The sequence below is a fragment of the Arvicanthis niloticus genome, chromosome 15, assembly GCF_011762505.2.
Source record: "Arvicanthis niloticus isolate mArvNil1 chromosome 15, mArvNil1.pat.X, whole genome shotgun sequence".
NCBI lineage: Eukaryota > Metazoa > Chordata > Mammalia > Rodentia > Muridae > Arvicanthis > Arvicanthis niloticus.
The window spans coordinates 19,031,289-19,057,947 of NC_047672.1; the positions used below are offsets into that span (position 1 = coordinate 19,031,289).

At 33.0% G+C, this 26,659-nt stretch overlaps 1 protein-coding gene across 1 annotated transcript in view; it reads right to left on the bottom strand.

The window, feature by feature from the left end:
- Nucleotides 1-26,659, bottom strand: part of Cntnap2 (contactin associated protein 2) — a 1,965,545-nt gene that overhangs the window by 1,842,069 nt on the left and 96,817 nt on the right. The gene's annotated exons all lie outside the window — the stretch shown is intronic.

The following is a 26,659-nucleotide window of genomic DNA, read 5'->3' on the forward strand; positions in this document are numbered from 1 at the left end:
ACATCTGAAATGTAAATAAGTAAAATATTTAGTAAAAGAAGAAAAAAGAAAAATAGTTTCTTATATTGTTTCTGATATTTCTTATCAGCCAATATGCACTTTATTGACATATAATGTTTCCCATAGCTGCTATCCTTGATTTATCATTCTAGAAAACATTATTTTAAGTATTTGCTATGATTTCATAACTAGGTTAAAATACATATTTGCATATATACATAAAATGCTACCTGTTTTTAGTTTTAAATATCAAAAAATATACAAAACATAAAATATCAGTTCTTTCTAATTTTTTTCAGGATTTATATTCAAGAAATAAGAATGCCTCTTATATAAATTTAAAGATTTATGTCCTTGCAACAAAAGTCCCCAATTTCATTACATTTAATCATGTAACTAATCAATATGTTTGGTATGCACCAAAAGGTAACAATGTCTCAATTCTTAATGAGAAAGAAACATACACAAAGGCAATGTTCAAAATGTTGGATTGGATTGTGTTGTTAATCTGTTAAAGCAGCATGATTACAGCAGCCTGGAAGAGTTGTGGGCAAAACAAGCTTCTAATGGGGTTTCCCTCTAATACCATTTATGCATGCATGGGTTACTTTCCTATTGAATTCTTCAATTCATCTGTGTGCTGAATTATGTTCAACAAAATGAACAACTTTTTTCTTTTCATCCACAACTGATACTATTAGTAATGACCTTTTCACTTGCAGCAAGATTAATTTGCAGTCAAGTTTTTAGAAGAAAGGGAGAGAAAATAGAAATTTCCCATAGTAGGCCTTGTCTTTCTTTTTTCCTTTTCTTTCTTCTTCATCGGACTCATCCTTTTTATTTCCTTGTGGATCTTGTAGTCAATCCAGTAGAATACCCCAGGGCAAATATCTGGAGCTTCCATGTTCTAGTTTCCAGCCTTAACACGACACCAAGTTCTACCTTGTGTCCACATTAAATAACACATGCAGCTTTCTCCCTCTTCTGCCCAAACAGCTTTTTAAAGTTTGTCGTAATCTCATAGAAATCAGATGGTGGCATGTAAATATTCATGGGGCGTAGTGAAAAAGTTGACAGTAATAAAAGTTCTCAAGGGGCAAAATTGTTAAAGTACTTTAAAGATTGTGAGGTTCTGGCATTACCCTCTAATATTGTACATCAGCGTTGTGCACTAAGCATGCCATCTTGCCATGGTACCCAAACAGACATTACCTGAAACACTTGACTCAGTGTATTATAGATTAAGGTGTTTTTTAGTTATATAGATTATTTTCTAGGGTTACAAATAGAACCTGTCTTGTAAACAAAACCAATTCGGGGTAAGTTCAACTTTTCCTCATCAAATTTGTGTTTGCCAAATTATCTCTTAAACTTTCTTTTTTATGTGATTATTTGTGTATTTGTGTATTTGTAGTGTGTAGTGTATGTACTTCAGTGTTTGGGTGCATGTAGACACACAGAGGCCATAGCAGGATATAGGATGTCTTCATTCATCACTCTCTGCTGTTGCCTTAAAACAACTGAACCATAGGTTAGCACTTTGGGCTTAACTGGATGGTCATCAACATTTTAGAATTTATTTGTCTCTGTATCACATTGCTGGATTTATAAGTAAACCCAGTAAAGCATGTGTAATAAACCAGCTACTGGATAATAGAACTTAGGTCCTCATAATCACAGAGTAAGTGTTCCTATCCACTGAACTATCTTCCATAAACTTTCCTGGCAAGTGTCCTGCAGACATTGTTTCTTAGCTTGTCCCATATTTTTCTTACCATATGCTACTGCTGCTAACTACTTACACTAGTTCAGACCTTATTTAATGTTAATTTCTGAGAAAAGTCAAAGAAATATATCTGTTGACTGATAATTCGCTCATGCCATACTATGTTAAAGACTATCTATAATATCATTATTGATTTCACTGTTATGTGATCAGGGTTGATAAACCTGAACTTCATTATATGTATTTTGAATCTGTTGTGTCCTTTTTAACCAGCACAATAGCTGTTATCATCCCCAAAGAACCCTTTGATCTTCACTGTTCTGTAAATACTCCTCAATGTTGCATTTTACAAACAAACACATTGAACACAGAGACACGTGATACACTGAACCACTGATTACTAAATTCCACACATTAAGAAATGAAAGCAAGAGGATTGCTTTTGGGAAAAAAATGGTTCATTAGGAAAGGAGGTCAATAAAAGAGGGTGATAAATTTATTGTGTATATGTATGAAACCATCCAGTGGCAAAAATCCTAATGTCTGGTATGCATTACCTTGTACTGTGTATCTGTGTGAGCTCAAAATTCAACTTATCGTTCACATGATTATTGAATATGCTTTTCACAGAGTTTATATTGAATAATAGCACATGCTCATACTTCTGCAACATATTTTTCAACTTTCTTCCACAACTTTCCACCAATATTATATACATTTCAGCACATTAAAACACGAAGTTTATATATATGAATAAATTTTATACATTTTCCCCAGTATATTTATTTGAAAAAAAAACAAGTTTTAAGTGTATGATGTTGTTCTTTTTCTCTTTATATAACAGCTACCTTCCCAGTGGCCTTGCATATGGTTTTTGTATTGGTTTTCTGTAGTCAGCAGATGTAGCCCAAATACAAAACACATGCACATTCTAATTACATTCATCTATTCTAACATGCACTGAAGAACAGTTTCCAGACAATGAGGTATTATTTATCTGAATATACTTGAAAAGATGTTACCACTGGAAACCACAGTATCTAAGTCAAGTGTGGTTTGTCCATGTCTTTGTTCATTTTCATTCTATTTTGCTTCTACTTTTGGTAGAATCTATATGAGACGATAAGTACATCATTTGAAAATAACTTATGTGTCCAAGAGTATTAATTATTTTACATTAAGTGCAATTATCACAGTCACAATATCATATATCATAGCACTGGGCTGGTTGTGTGTGACTCATCAGTAAATTCCAAATATTACACCCAAGTCTTGACTTCTAAATATCTTTTTTCAATACAGTGAACCAAGATGTCTCACACTAAAGCTGTCAAAGAACACAGGAGGAGGCTAGAAACATCTTGTATTTCCAGAAAAATTTAAAAACCCAAATAGAAAAAAAAAAACAAAATCTTGACTATAATGTAAAGAAATTGCTTTAGAAACTTGATTTGGGAGAAAAGCATCACAATTAGAACCAACTGAGTTTCCTAATAATATGAAAATACTTACATTTTCCCCAAACTCAAAGCTATATAAAAATGTGGAATCAAAATCTAAAGCTGTGACTTGTACATCGGATTTTCAAAGCCTTTTGGAATACATTGTAAAATATGCTTGAAAACAAATCCCTGTATCCTGCATCTCTTAGCTAATCAATCCTGTGATTTGATTCATTCCATTTTCCCATTCTACATTTCAAGTTGTGCATGATAAAGTGAATTAAATTTAATGTTGGTTTTATTTTAGAAACACCATCAAAGTCATTTACAGAACATTTTGTTTTGTGGAACAAACTTGAAATGTCATTCTTCAAAACCAATTTATTATTACACAATTTCATTGTTGTTAAACTATATAAAAATATACTTTGAAAAAATTGGTTAAAACCTTTGATGAATAACATATCTGATTTTGGCTCATATTTGTGCCTATGTGTTACGTGAAGCAAAACTAGTTCTCAAAAATCCTTCGAAATAAGGCAACATAAAGTATTAATTATATGTAACAGATAAGTTTCCTTAATGCTATTTCATAAGATGAAAAATAGAACAGAAGTTAAAATTAAGATTAATATCATTAAATTTGTTATTTGTTGCAATGGAATTATAATTTATAAAAAATTAAATTTATGAATACAAAGCAAATATTTTAAATGCTAAAACTTGTCTGAATTAGTGTGATATAGAATTTATAGTTGAGATTTTTAACAGTTGAATACATTAGTCTGAAATGTAAGATCATGATTTGTATCAGCGTGATATTTTTATGTTTTGTATAAATGGATGGTCAAAAAACTGTAGATAATATTGTAGGTCATTGTTCTCTTTTTTCATGTTTTTTGTTTAAGAAAGACTATTAAGTGAGAATGCTATGATGGGAAACATTGTCACTTAGTGCAAATGATAAACCAAAGAACTCTTACTTTAAGAAATAGATGTTTATTTTGTCAACACATAAATTCATTTATATATTTTACATCTCTAAAATAATTTTCATGTATGGTGCTTTCTGAGTCAAAAAGAACAGCAAATCTCCTAATTTTAGAAGGTTAAGCATAAAAAAGATGATGAACATCAAAGTAGCAGTAGAAGAGCAGTGAAGAGATACCCAGAGCAGCTGTCTACTTTCCACAGACAGCCTTTCAATCTGCACATCTGGTTACTCAACTGCCGACTGAGACCCAACAGGGAAGACACTGGGAACATTGCTAGACATGTGGATGCCATGATCATGAGCAAGTATAGACATAGGAATGGACAACACTGTCTACACTGTCAATTTGGAAGAAGACAAAGATTTTAAGACATGTACCAAGGTATCACTATACCTTAATTGGCTAGAGAATGAAATGTCATAAATAAGCCTACAGTGTCCTCTCTTTGTAGAACTGGGGTTGAAATTAGTAATGTAGCCATCCCTTTGTATCCATGGCATTGGTTCCATGACATACTCCCCCTCCCATGGATGCAAAGACCTGGGGATTTATATCTGCTTTACAGTAGCACGTTGTCATTGAACAGAACCTTTGCATATGCATAATATTGAAACCATGTCTGTATTCTTACATTGACTACAATGAGTGCTGGGCAAAGAGGTATTATACTGCAGTGTTCAGAAAATAATTACAAGAAAACATGTATATGTTCAATGCAGACAGAAACATTTTGACTTATATTCTGTCTGCAAATTCTCTAATCCCAGGATGCAGCAACAAGTGCAGAAGGTAAGTAATTGTGCTGCCTTGCTAAAGGTTACATCTATGGGGCAAGAAACTCATAATCCCGAGTAGGCTGTAATCACAGGTCCATGTTGTTTCCCAGCTGGATGTATCACTACTAGCAATTTGAAAATGACTTCATAGACAGTATCTGATGCTGTAACCGTCTTGTTTCACAAGAATCAGAAACAGAGATTGAGATTTTTAGCTTTCAGTAATGAAACTTACTATCTAAAGTTGCACCTTTAATCAGTAATTAATTCTATAACCTGGATCTTCTGATTTTAGGTTAACTTTGAATTGGTTCATTAGGCAATGTAATTTTATAATTACTACAATGATTTTACATCTTTCAAAAGTGTACCATGGCCCATAACATGGGATTGAAATGTAAGGCATCATAAATATGAAGAGAAAGCTTTTTCACAGTCTGTGCGTGTTGACAAACAATTCTAGTACCATTCAAAGTTAAAATTCCCTACAATTTTCCTTTTTCAAGAAATATCTCTCATTCCCTTTAATAAAATAAATACAATCTAAATCTTTCTTGACATTTCTAATCTAACGAAGGGACAAGGAAATAAAACGCTCTGTTTCTTGTCATTTTCCCCCAAAGGTTTTGAAATAAACTTGTTCCAAGATGACAGCATAATAATGGGAAGTATATAATGAAAACAGCAATCTGACAGGTTTTCACACACCTGTGTAAAAATGAGAAAGTAGCATGTACTCTGAGATGAGAAACAGTCCAAGACAAATATTAGAAAGAAAGCATACAGCATCCTAGTGGCACGTAATGAGTGAATCTGTGAATATGGACATGTGTGTTCTGCTGAAATAAAAGATGTACACTCAAAGCCAAGGAACACACCTCAGGTGTAAATGGATATAAGTGATTCTACAGTGATTATGAGTCATATGACAACTGGAAATTTTTTTAGATTCACATATATGCAAGTGAAGGAATAATTCTTGACTTCTATATGACTTACATGTAGAGCTAGTCATGGAAGTTTAAGATAATTCAAACTGTATTGGATGTTATAAGTAGGTGGTAAAATAGTTTCTTTGAGTACTGAAGACAATTGAAATATTTTTTGACATATAAATATAATGGTCCACAGAATTTTAAAGAAATAGTAAGAATGAGTATTCACAATAATTTTGGATACTGCATTTCTGATAACCTACGATGATACACCTGTTTCTTTTTGAGATACAATAAAGTAAAATATTATTATAATATTTTCTCCCCTCTACTTCTTTGCTACAGGTTTTTCCAGGTTTCCTCCCACTTTTAAATGATAGCCTATTATTCTTTATTTTTCATGATTATATTCATGAATAAAAATGTATAAATATAAACATAACCAGCAGGGACATCTTCATTGTTTGTGTGTATATAGTTTCAGAGGTGAAATTTTATTGGATTACTGGTTGTGTGTTTATACTGGGAAAACCCAGTTCACTCTTTTTCAGTAGTCATGTGTTCTATATAGTTCTTTGTCTAATTATAGGTCCCTGTGAGATCTTTCCCCTTCAGCTTATAATATCAATTGATATTTATATTGTTCTAATTACATTGTACATCTAATGCTTAGACCAACAGATACATGTGGCTATACCCCTTACTGTAAGATGCTTCTGTCTTGAAAATGGAGACCATCACAGAAAAACACAATTAGACACAATGCCAAAATAAATAGATAGCAAGGGCCAGCTAATAAATTCACATTTCAGCTTTTGAATCTATGTCTCTAACTGTTTCTTTAAAATCTCATTCAGGACTCATTCATAGCTGTTGCGATCGTCCTTAAAAATATTAGTTGAGAAGACAGGGCTTGAGATTTAAACTGATTTGAAACAACTAACCAAACCACCAGGAATTACATTTTTCCCCACATTACCATAGCTTGTCAAGTCATTGAACATCTCATATTTTTTGGGCCTTATTAAAGTTCCTCACTGCTTCCACATAGGTCACTAGTTATGGTGATGGAGGAATAGTTCTGATTTAATTGCATTTAATGCTTTGGCAGAGGAACAGGATTTAGTTCCCAACAACTAAGTCAGATGGCTTGTAACTACTAATACCTCCACCTCCTAGGAAACCAGCAGCACCTTCTTGTCTCTGTGGTATTATGTACATAGACACACACACACACACACACACACACACACACACACACTTAACAAATTAAAATTAATTACTTAAGTTGATCACTAGCTATTACCCAAATGAAAAGAACAACAAGCAAATAAAAGAAACAATCTGGTACCAACTGCAGGAAAAGTGGGAAGTGCAGACAATCTGTACTATATATTAAAAAAATTAAAATGAAATTGTGCTGCAATAAAATGTCTAGGTTTACCCATGGAATGGGTCTCTAGTTGGGCTGGTTATTGCTTAGCCATTTCCCCATTCTCTGCTCCATCCTTCATCTCTGCATCTCTTGTAGACAGAATAGACTTTGCTTCAAAAGCTTTGTACATGGTTTGGTGTCCCTATGTGCCACTGGGGTTCCTTCTTTGCTACAGTAGGTGACCTCTTCTAGTTCCAGATCTCAATTGTTATGAGTCACAATTAAAGTACCTCCACTGAATTTTGGGAACCTCCTCTATCCCAGATCTCTGGCCTAGTACCAATCCCTGACACTATTTCATGGTACCATGTTATGCTTGCCAAAAGGAGTCTAGCAAGGTTTTACTCAGAGCATCTAGCTAGAAAATGACTCAGACAAATGCAGAGATCCACAGCCAAACAAAGAAGGGAGATTGGGAACTTTTATGAAGGAGCTGGGGGAAAGACTGAACAACCCAATATGGATAGGCACTTGGAAGACTAACCAAGTCAACTAACCTGGACCCTTGGGGGCTTCCAGATTCTAAAACACTAAAGAGCATACAGGGTCTGGCCCTAAGCCTTCCAGGATATATATAGCAGATGTTTACCTTAGTTTGAACTGACTGAACAACTGAAGCAGAGAGCTATCCCAAAAGCTGTTGCCTATCTGTGGAATATGCTCATACAAATGTAAAACAATCACATTCAACAGACAGCAAAAGCATTTTTATTTTGAACCAAAAGAAGTCAATTTGTCATGTGCATTACATTCATTTTAGTGATAATATTATTTTAAAATTATCTCTTTACATTTTATTATATTTTGCAATATTAAATTAACCCCTTTAAACAAATTTAGAATTTCTTTTTATTCATACTATTTCTAGTGTGTTTAAGTTTTTCCTATGGAATAATTTTCACATTTATATAGTCTGTTTTAGGCAAATGTTGAAAATAAAAATAGCCCAGAGTGATTTTATAAGAAAATGAAAACAGTAGTCTCAGTGTCTCAGAGTACCTGTTTGTTTGGATGACCTAAACTTATCCATAGCAAAGTAGATGGGTAGGGAATAGGATGGAGGCATGATGAGAGGAGACAGGGCAAATATGATCAAATCATATAGTAGGAACTACTCAAAAACCTAAAAACATAAATAAATAGAATAGAGAAATCTTTAAAAACATAAATATGGCCACTTTAACTTGTCTTTTCATATCAAATTTGAATAATAACTTAAATAAAAGATGAATGGTCTAACCCATAATTATCAGAGAGATTATTTATTATAAATATCCTCATTAAATATATATATCACAACTGGAAACTTGACTCAACAGTAGTATGTTTATTTCATGTATATAAATTTTATATAAAATAAAGTTCTTCACTATGAACAACATATTTACTTTCTTCTTCCTTCTGTTGCCACAAAGATAGTTCGACAGTTTGCATTTTTAGAAGGTAGTTATGTATAAAAGCATAATTTGAGCATGATCACTATCATGTATTTTAGTTTTCTGAATTAAGTGTTCATTCAACATGAATGGGTGGTAGGCAACAAAGAGAACTACTGCTCATGGAAACTAATTTTTTCTCCTTTTGCTTGTCAGACTCCAAGGATACATACACAACTATGCATAAATTCCTCTGTTTCTGTCTCTCTTTCTCTATGTTTCCCGTCTCTTTCTCTCACTCTGTAAACTATAAACACACACACACACACTTGATAACCCAAAAATATACTTTTCTTCACAGTATATTTTATGTTCTGCTAATCAATTCATAAATTTTAGTCTTCTTTTTGTATATAATAAAACATGTTCATTAGCAAAGAAAAATGGCCCCAGATGTGGGGAGCCAACAGAAGGCGGCTATCATCCTTGCAGCCATCTTGAGCCATATACCCTGACAAGAGACTTGATCACATCAGCCTACAATAGCTGCGCACACTCTGATAACATCTTGCTTTAGATACCCAGGATCTTCCCTTGGGTGTGTGAGACTTAAAGGTGTGATTTAGAGCTGAGGATTAAGGGCATGATTTAGAGATCAGATTTAGAGACAGGCCCTAAGGGCATGTCATAAAGGCCTGACTTAGAGGCGTGGCTTAGAAGTGAGACATATAAAAGGCATGAGGCAGACAGAAGAGTTCAGTACAACTTGGAACTAGAAATTAGGTTAGCGAGTACAACTTGGAGCTAGTTATTAGACATTAGGCACTTAGCACTTGGAAGAAGTAACTGGGAAAGAGACTAGCAACTGGAACTAGGATTAGGTGCTAGGCACTAGGGTCTAGCAACTAGGGACTAGGAACTAAGGACTTGGAGAGAAGAAGAGAGACTGAAGAATAAACAGGATTGAATCACACTCTGTCTGGTCTCCATTCCTCATGTCCATCCTCACTCTCTCTCTTGCTGAACCCTGACCGGCTGACTGAAGCAGCTTGTGGCAGTGTGGGCTCTGTTTAGCCCCCAAGGCTTTTGGCAGTGCAGGTCCCAACACTGACAGAGTGGTCCTTGACCTTTTGGCCCCCAAATGTGGACCAGAGCAGTCCGCAACACCCAGATAATGTGAAAGTAAAGGGGGAAATTGCAGATAGGCGCAAATAGTGAATATCATGACTTGCTATGTGGAGACCTTAACTATTTTTTTGCAGTTTTTCATTGTTGTTGCAGTTTACTTGTTTGTTTGTTTTATTTTTATTGTAGTTGTTCTAAGATGGTCTCGGAGTACTAAACCTTATATGAGACATTTTGCTCACAAACTCTCCATTTTCTGAGAAGCCTCAGGAAACATTGAGAAAGTGGTGACAGTAAAAATGTAAGAGGCAGAGAGAGGGTAGAGAAGGATGCTGAAAACACTGTCTACTGGGCATGGCATGACTAGTCCCCTCATGAACTCACAGGTAACAATTATTGCATAAGACATTAACATGCTCAGTCCAGCTAAAATTCTCTCAGGGATTAAGGGCAGTTTACCAAGTAACTACTGGTAGTTAATAGCCTCTTGGGGAAGGAAAAATTATTCTTATATGGGGCTGAGCCACTGATAGGCCTATGCTCCATTTCCTGACTTGACACCCCTGCATATATTAGCAGCACTCATAAGACTTAAGCATAAATTTATTTATCTCAAGAGGGAAACCATGAAGTTGTGAGAATGACTTGTTGAAGGAGATCTGGAAGAATTAGTATGCAGAAAATAGAGAGTAGATGTAATCACATATCATTGTGTATCTGTATTAATACACAAAATAATTACTTTAAATTAAAACATAAAGAATGATATTATAAATTCATAATATTTTTATTAAGAGTAGAAATATTTAATTGTTAGTAAGGGTGAAGGAAACCATTCTTGTGTGTGGCTATGGCCCCTGGTAAGTTCATCTATGATCCAGCCAGTGGCCCAATAAATACATTTGTATTTACATCCAAAAACAAGTAAAGAAATGCTTCTCAATCTCATCTAGAAAGAGTATAATGAAAGGAAAACTAGAAATATGTGAATTCTCAAATGCAAATCATAAAAATTAAAAAATTATGTGATCATAAAGAGACATGGAGTGATTGACACACCATTATTCATGTGCAGATTAGTTAGCTTAGAAGATGAGTGCAGTCCAGTGCTACAGTACCACAACTCCTGCATTGTAAGTTGTTTTCCAATTTGATATGTAGTGATGTAGGCTACACACTGATTAAATTTCAGAAAAATACAAGAAACTCATATTTACTCTTCATTTGCTCCATCTTTAGGTATTGTAACTCCCAATACGTAATGGAGTTTGATTCATTTAATAATGATGTATATTAATCTATTGATACAGATCATTATGTCAATCATATAATTTATAGGATTTATAATAATATATAATATAATTTATAGGTAGGGATTCATTTGTTTAATAATCATTTATAAGCATGTTCTCTGTCCTTCAATTGACAATAAAATGGTCAATTTCTCCAAGTGCATGCAAAATCTTAAGTGAAGAATATAGGTGGTTTGATAAAAGTAATCCTCAAAATATGGCTGTGCAACATCTTCTATAATTATTTTCATTTTATAGCTCAAAAAACTGACCTTCAGAGATTTGAACTTTTTCCCCAAATGTTATCTATTTTTTAAATGGTGATGTTAACTCTAAATCCCATTTCATATAATTGCAATGTAAACAAAGTTATCCATATTGTTAGCCATCAGATATAGAAAGAATTTTTTTTTAATCTTACATGATTCCTTTTTATTTGATAGAGGTCATGCATTTCTACTTAGACTTAAATATTCAATTTTGATTCTGGTCATTTGAAACTATATTCCTAGTCTTACATACAAGGAAAATATTATAGCCTGTGATTTTATTCTACATATCAACTATATTTCACAGTTTCTTCTTCTAACATTTAGGAATAGATTTGTAGATGGCTGTCTTTTGAAAAGAAATGTCACATTAGTACCTTAGGCATCTGCAATGTTAAATATCTTTTGAGTATAATATTTCATAGATTTCAGATAATTTTTGAAATAGTATTGTGGCAGGAAGAAAGAAAATGTTAAAACTGAGTTATGGGTTATTGTCATCAATGTGAATTTCTGTAAAAACAAGAACTGTGTTTTCTGGGAAATTATACATTATTTTTAATTCTATTTATTTATGTATGTGTGTATCTATTTGTGTGTGTGTGTGTGTGTGTGTGTGTTTGTGATAGAGGTCTGCTAGCACCAGATACCTTGGTGCTGTACATAAGACATCTGTGAGCCTCCTGATATGGGTACTGGAACACAAACTTTTGTCTACTGATAGAGTAGGAAGGGGCTTTGACTACTGAGCCATCACTCCATTCTGCTCCCCTCCTTTATCCTTTATTGCCATTTTTTAAAGGCAATGGGCACTCCTGAAACTCCTGATTTTCTAACATATTTTGTTGGTTACAGAGAAAGAAAATATTTTGAACTTAGGTATATGTGTAAATAGCTAAATATAGAAAGATACTTCTATCTAGCATGTTTTTTCATATTCTAACCATGTGCAATTAGCACTTTATAAACACCTAATTTTGTAAAGATACACTTGGTAAGTTGTTAAAAATCTTCCTTAGGTTGAAACCCTTGAATTTACTGATTTCAGTTTTTACATTCTTAATCAAAGCATTATCTTATTAATTATCATTAAAATAATGTCATTATAATAATTTTAATTATAATTTAAAAATTATTAAATAAATTAAAATTTTAAATAATTCATTAAATGTATTATAATAAATATAATTATTAATTAAAACTATTATTTTCTTTTTATCTATCCTGTGTTAATATGATGACAAAAGAATAATATATTCCATACATTTAATAACCATAGTATAAGGCCTTACAATTCATTGTTAATTGGCAAAGAGATTTATGATTTATATTTGTAGTTAGAGGAATTTTTTACTCTGAAAAATAACTACATAACCTTTATTTCAAGGTATTAACTTTTGTGTGTCATACCTGTCACTTATTTATTCATGTATGAGTTACAGTCCACTTTATACATTCAGAAAGTTAATGTGGCTTATAACGTTAAAAGTGAGCACAGCGGATCAAAAAATATTATGTGGATAAAATTCTTTACACACATGGTTCTCACCTTTCCCTAGATAGATTTACTGTTGTAACTGAGTAATGAATTAAGATCATAACTACATGGATACCAAAGAAAAATGTTTGATCCAATACCTAACACAGTCCATTGTTGGAGAAGAAATAAGACTACCAATATGTAATGTGCAGTAAGTACTAAATAAACATTTACTTTAAAGCAAATTTTGGACCAGGAAAAATGTCCTCCAACACAATTCTCTGAACACTGTCTATTAGGATCAACATATCATATAAATCATTATATAGAGGTCATAGATTATATGAATTTTATAATATAGACTACAGGAAATCCTTCTGATAAACATTTTCTACTGTAATATTTCATCAATTTAATAAACTAAAATTAATAAAAGTCAGATATTGGTGTTCAGAGTATAGATTTTAAATTTTGATTTCTATTAGCACCATTGAAGGAATATATACCAAAGCATCAGTAGGAGTTACCTTCAGATGTGATGAGCCCTAATTGGCAAATACTTGAGGAATAACCTGATGTTGTGGTTTGATTCAGAATGGGTTGTATGATGTGGTGTGTAACAAGGATATCTCAGAAGTTTTAAGAGCTTTGACCATATGTGCTGGGTCACATAGTGTGGCCCAGGAGTGTGATCTCAAAATTTAGTCAACCCCAGAAAAGAATGGACTGTAGAGGCAAGTTTAATTAAACTGTGTCGGGAAGCACACATTGTATCACCTCAAGGAATCTTCATATTGACCAATGCACTGCTCTTCACATTCTAACAGACAGAAATGTGTTGTAAAGTTAAACCACGGTGACATTTAGCCAATTGTCCTTCTAAGATTTTGTTAGAATTCAATTACTATATAATGTAGAGAAGTGGAAAATATTTCATTTGTGGAATGTTAGATTCCAGTACAAGTAATAAATAATTTGAATTGAAATAGCCAAAAGAGAGTGTTCTATGTACTTATGTACAAAGACAGTGCTATAAAAATAATACAATATATTATAAGACAATGAGAGATTAAAATGAGAGAAATTGTCATCTCACCAATAAGGTAGAATACATATTTTTAAAATGCTCTTTTCAAGATTGTTAATTTCAATGAAACGATTGTTGATATATTCATATTTTTGTGTTTTATAAATTTAAAATATTGCAAGCATTGACTTTCTATAACTCTTCCTTATTTTTTTGGGTGGGATAATATCTCTGTTACCCAGAATATTGGCATATTTCTTTCAAATATGCATACTGTATTCCTTAAATTGTAGGTTTGAGCACACTTTATTTTTCTCTAGGAAAAATACAATATTTGTTTAATATCACTTTACTAACATCTTTCTTGAAACTTTAGACATTTTCATTTATCTGGACCATGATATGTTTTGTGTTTAACCCTATAATCTTGCACATGGTCTTTGCAGGTTTTCCATTCCTAAGTTTCTGATTTAATTGATGTCCCCTTTCCATCCTCAGGCTCTTCACACATGCTTGATGCTAATTTATAACACATGATACAATGACTCTAAAACCATATGTGCTTATGTCATTATCTCTGTACTCATCTGTGGGCCTGCTATGTGAGAACAAAACAAAAACAAACAGAAAAAAAATCCATAAACCAAACCAAACAGCAAACACACAATCAAACAAAAACCTCTACTTTTAAATTTCACATCACATTCTCAGTTTCCAATTTATGATCATAAAGGTCTATCTATAATAGCAATCCTTTACTAAGGAAATATTAATATTTATATATATTTATATTTTCATGTGTATGGAAAACATATTTATCATTTTATAAGAGTAAAGTCATTGCAATATTAATGACAAGATGCTTTGAGATCTCGAAGTTTAAGTTAGTGTTAAATTTTAGTTTCTGATTTTTTAATCAGCACAATATTTTAACATAGTCATATACATATATGCCATCTTGCTTTGAAGGTAAATGGTTAGATCTCAGCATACCAAAAAATTCTGTGCAAGTTTACTAATCTTCCTATAAGAATCTAATACCACAAATAAATTTTCTCAAAAAATATTTTTATGATTAAATAAACTTAGAATGTCATAGGGTAAGTTCAGATTACCTCATGGCCTTAGTATGTTTTTGTTTAGAGAATGATGAAAGAGTTATAAGTTACTCTAATTTCATATTGCTTTAAGACACCCAGCTGAGAGGGCTTCACTTGATTCTCCTGTGTAATGCTTTAGATAATTCTATCTGACCACTTCGAAAGGGAAGAGTGATTTTTTTTCTCTGATTTATCTCTCACTAAGCAATGTGTTGTTCATATATAAAGATGATACTTACATATATATGCTACAAATGTGATATTTATGAGTTATTCCATAGCGCTCACAGTGAGAGATGAAGCAAAGTTTTCTTAATATCTCTAAATCAGATTTATGCGTTCAAACTATATACCAATAGAAATCAGCAAATATTGCAATATTTATCATTTTTGATTGTTATATTTTCCTCATCAAGTGTCAACTGGGACAAACCACTGGGAGTCCTTCTCTTCCAACATACTGTTCTTTCACTCAAATTGTTGACTACTCTGAAAACCTATCCTTCTATGTCAACACTGCCTCATAGACTTCTGTTACAGAGGTGAAGTCACAAAGAATTTCAAAGTCTGCCTTCCTTGTAACGTTCTGTGATCACAATTATGGGAGATAGTCATATGACTCCACTGAGAAATTTAAATAATCTTTCTCTCTCTTACTTAGTCTTTCCGAGTTTTTATGTAGATTGTTCAATATAAGTGTCTGTAAAATAAGACCAAACTCCTTAAATTCTGAGTGTGCTCTTGTCAACATTAAAATGTTCAACCTTAAAAAAAAAAAACTTTCAACTTCCTGTAGAGTTATAACTGTAAGTATAGACAACTTTGTATTGCTTCTTAAAGTAAATAAATAATAATATAGTAATAATAAGAAAATAATATAAAGCAAATGAAAGACTAATTAATAACTTAAAATTATATTAATAAACCATGCATCCAGAAAGTAGGTGATACATATAAATCATTATATTAAGGATGAATAAGATATTCCATCCCTGAAGACCTCAGTGTCTGATTAATTTTGATGAATTAGACATTCATATAGAATTAAAGATTGATGAATGTAAATTCTGGATTGATGTTGCTTGAGAGAGTATACTTTAATACCTTGCACTAAAAAATAATTACCAGGTTGTCAAGTGTACAAATTACTCTTTCCACATACTGTGTTGATATTTATTTTCTTTTACATAAAATACAAAACATTTACGTGTGAGTAAACATAGAACTTACTATTTCAGATTGGCAGAACAAAGGTTTATAAAATATCCATTCATATTAATCATTTTGATCATTAATTATAATTTATTTGTGTTTTAAAAATAAAGATAAAATTGTAAATAACTAATGTCCCCACTCATATTCATGCTGTAATCACTACAGAAATAAACATGGACTTATTCTCTGCTCCAATTAATAAATAATTTTTAAAAAGTACACTTTTTAAAACAGTTAATTTCACCAGATAAATTATGAATAATTTTTTTCTTTTAATTCTAAGTAGTTCTTGATTAAGTAATTGTAAAAAGCTTTCAACTGTAAATTATGTAAATAAATAAGGGACTAGGCAGATGGCTCACCAAAGTGTTTATTGTAAAAACACATAGACCAAAGTTTAGCTTCCCAGCACCCATTTAAAAAGTCCAGTAGAGTAGGGCTTGCTTGCAACCCTAGTGCTTGAAAGATGTAGACAACAGGATTTCTAGTTAACCAGTCTAGTTAAGTCAGAGAGCTCGAGACCAGTGAAAGACCCTGTCTATAAAACGTACTGTGGCTGGCTATTGAAGAAGGACAACATCCTAAGTTGTTTATTTATGGTCACTGTATGCACATGAACCCTGTCTTACCCCCTCCACACACAAGAAAACTAGAAGAAAGCTACTATAAAAGGAGATGAATGATGCCATGCCACAGTATACAGCCATTAAAGTTGCTGCTGGCATCACAAATATGCTGCATCATCGAAACCTCAACAGCATGACTGCCTAAACAATACCCATGTGATGACATCAATAAAATGGCAGTGTGAACTGGGGAACATTTCACAAGTCCCCACCCTAGGTGAAGAGCTACAGGCAATCTAAATTTACTGAGAAAGGAAGAATTGAATTCATACAGGTATGAGTCCCTCATAGATCATTAAATCTCTAGGGGTCAGCACTAAATGCATGAACATAAAACCTGTTGTTTATTTAAAGAAAATATTCCTATGCATGATTGTGCTACTACTTTTTAATACATACTACTTTTTCATGTAGTATGTATTAGATGTGTGATAGTCTCTTTCTATAGTGTGACACTTAAGCATTTTTTTTCCTGGATTTCATAAATGCTGTTAGAGAAAGTAATATTTAGCTTGGGAAATGTCTTATATTTATATTCTAACAATTTTAATTTGTATTTGAGGTAAAAATCCAGATATTGAAAATTGATATAATCCATAAATTAAATCCTCAAATCAGTCTATTGTACCAGAGTCTGATTTCTGGGAATGTTTTCTTTCCCTGACAAATTTTATGACAGATTTTGTAATCTGAATATATTTCTAAAGCACTCACAATATTTAATAATACTCATAAAAATGTAATTTTTCCATGTAGTTCTTTTAGACAAGAACAATCTTGGGTGAGAGTTTTTGATTATGGGATGGCATCCCTATCCCTCCACTTGATGTCCTGTCTTTCTACTGGAGGTTGTCTCTCCATATTCTGTCTCCACACTGTTGAGCATTTTATCTAAGGCCCCTTCCTTTGATTCTCTCACATTTCCAGTTTCTTGGTACATTTTAGAGGGTGTTCTTACCTCCTACCTCTTGAAATTGCAAATTTTCATTCATTCTCCTAGGATTGGGGGCTTCACTCCTGTGATATGAGGACATTCTCTTAGAAACAGGGAAGGAGAAATGGGATGAGGAACTGTTGAAGGGCAGGATGGGAGGGGAATAATGACTGGACTGTAAAAGTATTAAATAAATTAAATGGGGAGGAGAAAAAAACAAATAAAAAGATTTTTTTTTCTAGAAGTTCCAATGAGTCAATCTTATAATGTAGTCAAGAATCTATATTTTAAGATTAGGTTAAGTTGTATAATATCCAAACCCAAACTGACTACATTTTAATTTCACATAGGTGGGCTTGTGTCTGTCTCCTGCTACAAGTCTCAAAGACCTATATGGATAGAAACAATATTATAGGTATTATATTGTATCTTAATGTCTTCAAAATGTCCCATATAAAGGTTTTGAGTGTATAAATTAATATGGCCATAGCACCTTTAGCATAAGATAAATTTCAATTGAATTTTTGATGTGGTTTCTGGTGTTAAAGACAATAATGTAAAGTATGCTCAATTGATATCCAGAAAGAGTAACTACTGGCAAGCAATTATTTGAGATATCTACCCACTCATTTTTAAAGGGGAGGGACTCAGGCTCAGCCAAAAATGTCTTTCAATGTATATATCTATTTGTAAATGAGTAAAGTGTTTAACCATACATATTTCCTAATTTCAAATTAACGCAGTGATTTATACTGCACAATTTAGTCTTCTATATTTATGGCTCTCACAAAAAAAATGGATGCCAATTATGAAAAGCATGTATTCTGATGAAACGTTATCAGTCAATTAAAATTTAAAGAGTACAGATATACCATGTCAGGTTCAGATTTTATCTTAAATTGGCATAATCATTTCTTTCTCCTTTTCTAGAATAAGACCCCTTTTTACTTGGCTCTTCTGGGTCTTTTTGTGAGGGAAGTGTATTCTTGAGTCTGTAACTGATGTTGAGACCTAGACTATGGAAAATTTTCTATGAGCAGCACTATGGGAAGAAGCCGGGTATTTTTTTCCGTATGTACTTGAACATTAGCAAAATATAAATTCTGAAACTTTGATCTTTGTTTGTTTTTTCTACTTTAAATATAGGAAAGAGTAGGAATTGCTGGAAAATACACATGTTTGCAGGGCTCACTCTCATTTTACTATAGCTGAGTAATCAAATGTGGAGAACTTAAAATGTAGCATGAATCACACAAATAACTCTTTTTTTCTTTTGAAATATATGGTCAAAATGTGTATATTATCCCAGCTGATGTTGTAACCATGCTGTGTGCATTTGGGGAGAGATGGAAAAGGAGATGGGGAAAGAAAGGGGGGAGGGGGAGGGGAAGGGAGAGGTAGAGGGAGAGGGAAGAGTGAGAGGGGAAGGGGGAGGGGAGGGGGAGGGGGGAGGGAGAGAGGGAGAGGGAGAGGGGGAGGGAGAGGGGAAGGGGGAGGGGGAGGGAGAGGGGGAGGGAGAGGGAGAGGGGGAGGGAGAGGGAGAGGGAGAGGGAGAGGGAGAGGGAGAGGGAGAGAGATTGCACGTGTGTACTGTCACAAATACTAAAATAATTCATTTTCAATACCACAACAGAGCAAATATAGTTATTAATTAAATATATTAGCTTCAGCTTGAAGTAATCAAAATACAATATTAAAAATGATTTATCAAATGTTAAAGTTGATTTGAGTATTAGTTGCTTTTCTACTGAATAGTGAAAAACACTATGGATAAAATGACTTGTAGAAGAAGATTATTTTGGCATATGGTTCCAGATACATGAAAGTCCAGCATGGCAACAAGAAGCATGCTTCATGTCTGGAAAAGGAAGCTAAGTGATCACATCTGCTTACTGCTTACTGGTGACTGGACCAGGAAGCTGAGAGATAACATCTTTCACACACATGAAGCAAAGCATGGACTGGAAGTGGAGTCGAGGCTATAAACTATCAAAGCCAGTCCACAGTGATATGTTTGCTCCCTCAAGGACACCCCACTGAAGGGACTAAGTGATCAAATGCCTGCACCATGTTTGGCCTTTTCTCATTCAAACTATCTCACTTCAGTTATGTTGTCTTCTCATTTTCTATATTTATATTCTTTTCTTTAATTGTCCTATTCTGGAAGATATGTGAACAATTAAGCATCTTTAGTTCAATTATAAGACTAAGAAATAATGATGTTGAATGGAGGTGGACAACTTAGCTGATATGCAGTTCTGTTGTAGAACTCAAGAATCAGAAAAAAATGATCCTCTAGTTTTCTGTGGTTGCAAACCATTTAACATAGAAGGTAACTGACTGCTGGAAATACAACTAGAAAATTAGAAACAGTCACAGAAAAAAAAAAGCTTCATCTTTGATTGTCACTGATACACTTGCTGAATAAAGATATTTTAATTGAGCTTTCTGTTTCCATATTTCAATAGAAATTTATATCAGCCACTTCTGGGTTCCTTAATCTCTGTGTATTCTCCAAGGTATTTTCCTACTATCTGACAAAATGTAGTGAACCTCTATTTGTCACATTCATAAGAGTTTACTTGGTACACTAGTTGACAGTCGATAGCTGACACCAAATGCACATTCATTTGTATATGCCAATGATATGTATTACACATCCAGTCGTCACAATCACATTGCCAGGAGGTAATTATCTTATACATTTTTTGCACGTGTCTATAGATAGCAAGTTGCAGAGACACCATTCACAGCTAGGGTTCTAGTTTTCCATAACATGAGTTGTACTCACCTGCCACTAACTATATTTTAAATTTTTACACTATTTTTTGGTTTTGACACTTTCATAGAAAGAAAAAAATGAGGGTGTTCCTCCTGTTTATAAACTATAACCAAATTAAGGTGCTGATTGTCACAGAAATATAGATGAGGTAATTTTCTGCACTGTGAACACAGCTTAATAAGATTCCTAGACACACACGAGATCACGACACAGTCAAGAGTTGGCTGCCTTTGAGGTTCGGTGACATTTATGCTTCCTTGCTCCCTCCAGGTAGTACTCTGAAGTCAGCAGAAGATTTGTGACATTTCCACATTAAAACAAAGACTTGAGTGCAGGAAAGGTCTCTCCCTTGCCTCCATTCACTTTGAGACCCAAGGTGACCTCACTATTACTACTTCATGCTTGTGTTTGAAGTTTTTCGTCAGTTCTGACACTATAAATCCATTGTGTTCTGTCAAACTCAAACAATGTATTTCATGTTGGGGAAAGATTCGCTTAGTCTCCTGTTTGAAAAGGTATCTGTATTAGAATTGAAATGTTTTGTTTTTTTTTTATTTTTAAGCTTTTACAGATATTTATTTTTTATTTGTTGAATAACTGAGTGATACTTTTTAAAAATATCTTAATGACCCATATGTAAAATATTCAAATTTAACCTTTACTTGATGAATTAAGTTGAATATAATTTATTATGTTACAAAAATAAAGGATAACAAGCAGCTTTTGAAAACGGGGTTTACTTTTTAATGTATGTAAGAATAGGAATTGCAAACAAATTAAAAATTTGAAAGATTTATATGATTTGAAGAGAAACCAAAATATCAAGACAATTTAAATTCTGAATGTATTTGTTGTACTTCTGCTTTTTTTTAGTGTAAGATTTTTTTTTTCTCTTAAAACAAAAAGAAATTTTTTGCTTAGTAAAATATAAAGCCGGGCAGTGGTGGTGCACGCCTTTAATCCCAGCACTTGGGAGTCAGAGGCAGGCAGATTTCTGAGTTCGGGGCCAGCCTGGTCTACAGAGTGAGTTCCAGGATAGCCAGGGCTACACAGAGAAACCCTGTCTTGAAAAACCAAAAAAATAAAAAATAAAATAAATAAATAAATAAATAAATAAATAAATAAATAAATAAAATCTAATATAGGAAAATTGACTATCCAAAGATAAATTAATTCATTATAATAGCCATTGGATTACAGGATATTTCTATAACCAACTCTGTATAAAAATATATTACATCATAGTGACTCTTTATACACAAAATGCTTATATGCAGTTTTATTGCCTTGGCTTCTCATTATCTTTCTAACAGAAAAAGTTGACACTGAAATGCGGTTGAACAGAACAGTACCCAAGTGCTGGACTAACAAGGAAACTTTCTGGGAACCTGTTGACACAGCAATGGACCCACGACTGCCTTCTGTTTTTAATAGTTATCTGTTTTACTTGTCTGCTTTAAATATACTTGGGCAAGCAAGATGGCTCAGCATGTAGGTGTTTGCCTTGTAAGTATACATGTACAGTATACATTATACAGTATACAGTATACATATGGCTCTCATACCTGTATACCCACATTCAACACCCTCATACCATGCACATATGCACATGAAAACCTAAAAATAAAGTTTAAGTATCTGATAATTGAGGGTGATGCTACTTGTAGAACATAGTTATGGCATGTGGCAAATGAAAGTTTGTATGCAGGTGGAGTAGCATCTTGATTTCTAAGTCCTTTGATATAATATGCCACAATATTTTTTTTCTGAATTCCTATCTTTTGTTGTCATTGTTGTTTGTTTGTTTTGTTTTTGGAAATCAGAGGAAAATGGTTGTTTGGTGATATCCCCCCCCCTTGTTATTTTCTTTCACTATTTAGTGAGGTAGTACTTAGTGAATTTTAGTTGTTTGTTTTTCTTTGAGAAATTTACTAGGCTAGAGAGATGGCTCAGTGTTTCAGAGCACTGGCTATACTTCCAGGGGAAATAGGTTTAGTTTCCAACTCCAACATAGCAGCTCACAGCTGTCTGTAACTCCAGTTCTATATGATCTCACACCCTCCCATAGACCTGCAAGCAGAAGAAGCACCAACCCAGGTAAAATTTAAAAAAAAAAAAAAAAAAAAAGAAAAGACTATTTAATATGAAAGAGAAATTTACCATGTAGAGATATATTTTTAGGTATATAAAGTTTAAATGAATATTAATCTTTTTAAGATCATGTGGAATGGTTCAGTGATCTAATAGAGAGCTTTATTGGATAGATGCATGTGTGATTTGAAAGAAAATTACATAAGATTAAGCTCTCCTCTGCAGCCAATCAGGAAAGAGATCCCATTCATTTTTACGACCTATAATAAACTTTGTGGATGAGAAATTGTGTTATTAATCTCAAGCACAATGGCAGGAATAAAATATTACAGATATTTTTTCCTTGTGCTTCATGAGAAAAAAATATGGTCTCTATTTACAAGAATCATTAAAATGTTGTATTCATTATTCATGGAATAGAGGCAAAAGTCTAAGGCTGTGAAATGATGAAGCAATAAGGACAGTACAAAAGGAGAGGAATTGTGAATCACATTTATCTAAAAGATGAATTGATGCAGGTCTACTTTCCATAAAGAAATGGTGCTAGAGTCTGCATATTGAATACATTTAGACTTTTAATAGGCTTGTTGTTACTATCTTAGCTCACAAAGAGTCTGATTTGCAAAAGTAAAATTAGAGACGATAGACTTCCATTCATCATTTATATAACATCTTGAGGTCTGAACTTCTCAAAACTGAATTCTGTAGAGTTCTTCATCTTCTATCCAAACAAGCACCAAGTGGGAACATTGACCTGTGAAAAGTTCCCTTCTGTGAAGACAGGGAGCAGACTTCTGAGCTACAAAGAAATGACAGTAACAAATAAAGTCCTCTTGCTTTTAACTGTCACAAAGCATAGCCAATTCCAAACTGTATTAGGATAATCAGCTCAAAGAACAAATGTCTATCATCCAACTTCCTGTTCATGCAGAACAGTTGTCACCTGAAATTAATGTGGAGTTTCTGTTATATTATTTTATTTCACAAACAACTGTGTCCTGACCTTCAGATGAACAAAAATGTAGACTCTCCTTCCCTCCTGTGTCACTCCAGACAAGCCGGCAACAAAACCATCATTGCAATCCTTCTGGTGTGTGTTACTATCCTCAGTCCTCTGCCCTTAGCTGGCTATTTGTTTCTTTACTGATTATTTTAAGTACTCATCTAAGTTAATTTTTAAAATATTTATTTTTTTTAAATATTTACAAGTACTCTGTCAGCATGTATGTATGTGTACTATGGCTGTGTCTTGTGCCTACAGAAGCCTGAAATTTCATTTAAGGAATGTTATAAGTTATCATGTGAGTGCTAAGAATCAAGAGTAGTAAGTGCTCTTAACTGCCGAGTCAGCCTTCTAAATTGCAAAATAGTTTAAAACAAATATCAAAAGTACATTTATCTATTATCAAAAAATAAAAATGTATTGACATTTGTATATTAAGTAAAAGTGGATAAGAGTTAATTTGCATTCAATTACTTCATATTCAAATAATAAAATATTGTATATCTTTTCTGTATAATTTCTGATTTTGCTGCTTTTTCTTCTATATTCTTCAACTCATCTCTCCCTCTACTGTTCTACACATAGATGTTATTTTTCTACAAAATTGGACTCTAGACACACACTCTGGGTTACATTTTTAACAATTCATATAAATACTGGTAAGATATTTCCAAGTATAAAATAATTTTTATTCAAAAGTAACATCATCTATACTAATGAAATGAAGCAAAATTGTAACATATAAAATGCCTTTATTTACTCTTTCAAGTTTCTGCCTACATTACTACCAAGTATCTTCATGTATACCATGATGCATGTCAGACTTAAGGTCACTACTCAGTGTACTGTTAGTTGAGTGCATGACATAATTTTTGTTTTGAATTTCATCAAGGCAGTGAATCAGTTTTCCTGACCTCCTGTCCTCTACCATCTGACTTTCAATACAATGTGCATGCTACATTATACCATGTTCTTCCTATTTCTCATCTCTGCCGTTTATTTCATCCTTCAATCTAGTATAATAGAAAAGAATTCAGTTGCTAGGTAAAGTTAGTAATCACAGTGAGCCTGAGATAGATGAGGAGGCTCTCAGGTGAGATTGTACACTGGAAATTAAATATAAGCCCACTTACAATCTTGTTATTACAACCAATCAGTTAAAATAGTGTGCAAAGAATCAGACTTGATTACAAAATATTGAAGCATCAAGGGAGACTCAATGTGGCTAATAGCAAGTGTGTTAGTGATATTTTGATCTAAAATATTATTAAATTTGCAAGTATCAGCCTTAAAATGACACAGATCAATAAATCACTTTTAAAAGACTGTGGACTTTAGGCAAATGTTCTTATGAGTGACTGCAGTCACACTGGTTATCATCAGAGCAAACAAAGTAGAAACCATCTACTATCTACCATGCTCCAGGCTCCCAGAAAATGTGCAGTACAGCTTACTGACTTGGTTATGGTGAAGTAAATACCCAGTTTCCTTCAGTATCCAAGTTCAACACTGATCCTCCAGAATCTATTGTTTGTAGGATTGCATTTGATACCTGCTGCATATATTGGCATTATATTGTTTTTACCTATTTTACAGGATATCTTCTACTTTAAGGGATCCACCTAAGTAAAAGAAATGTATGTGCTAAGTAGGCTAAAAATCCTTTATTGTATACCCATGCTGTATACTTTGTAACTTGTAAAATGGCACCTCGATTATTTATAAATATCATTCAATATAATTTCTTTAATTTGCCTCAAACATAAATTATGAATGGTGTTATTACATACCTATTTTATTATTGTTAAAGTTATTATACAATGTTTAAACATTGTTAGTAGGTAACTAAAAAATCAGGTTTATTAAAAAAATAACATTTAAAGTCTATTTTCCACTCACAATTTTCCCTATGTTTATTATTTCTCTAAATAGATTAGCAAGAATAATCTAATGGACTTTCTTCCTTCCTTCCTTCCTTCCTTCCTTCCTTTCTTTCTTTCTTTCTTTCTTTCTTTCTTTCTTTCTTTCTTTCTTCATTTCTCTCTTCTTTATTTTTTACAACCAGAGCCCAACTGGCTGATTAAGAACCAGTACCAAGGTGTGTGTGTGTGAGTGTGTGTGTGAGTGTGTGTGTGTGTGTGTGTGTGTGAGTGTGTGTGTGTGTGTGTGAGTGTGTGTGTGTGTGTGTGTGTGTGTGTGTGTGTTCTTCCATATAACTCTTTTCATTTACTTTCACCCATCATATATTATTTTTAATCTGGATCTCAGATTATCAAAATGATATTTATAGAAATTGTCTCAACCTTAAACAAATAAACAAACAAACAAACAAGCAAAATGTTTCCTGGATAAAAATAACTATTAGAACATAACACAATGTGGTTAAATTCACATGTGATGTATCTACTGTACTAAACTGTTAATCATACTTCTTATAAGTTTGACCAGCTGCACTTTCTCTGTGCTCAATGGTTTTTATTTTTCTGACCTGCATGTAGGACCTCCTGAGTCTATGTTGGTAAACTGGCTAAAATGAAGAAATCTTCCCAATACTGACCTTGCCATAACAACAATGTTCAAATAAAATATCAAATCAGGTAAAAGAAATGTAAAGACAGCAAATAAAAGCAAACTTATTTTTTCTTCTAAGTAGATGCTACTAAAAGACAATATAGTTTGTGCCAAAATTTGTTATTTTCTGGCTATTGATACTGATGGAGAGAGTATGCTTTTGAAATGCTTAGCAGATGTTTAATGGTTTCGCCATCATCATTACCCACATGCTGTGCTAAATTATGTAAATCATAATTGAAATATATATATATATATATATATATATATATATATATACACATATACATAAAATACTTGCTATACATTCTATTATTCCTACTTGGGAGCACTTTCTTAAGGGTAAGAGCTGAAAGTTTACTTGTTTGTCTTAATGAAAATATTTTAGTGTGAAGTTTTATTTTAATTTCTCTCATTAATACATCATAACTGAAAACAAAACAAAAAGTGCAATACTAT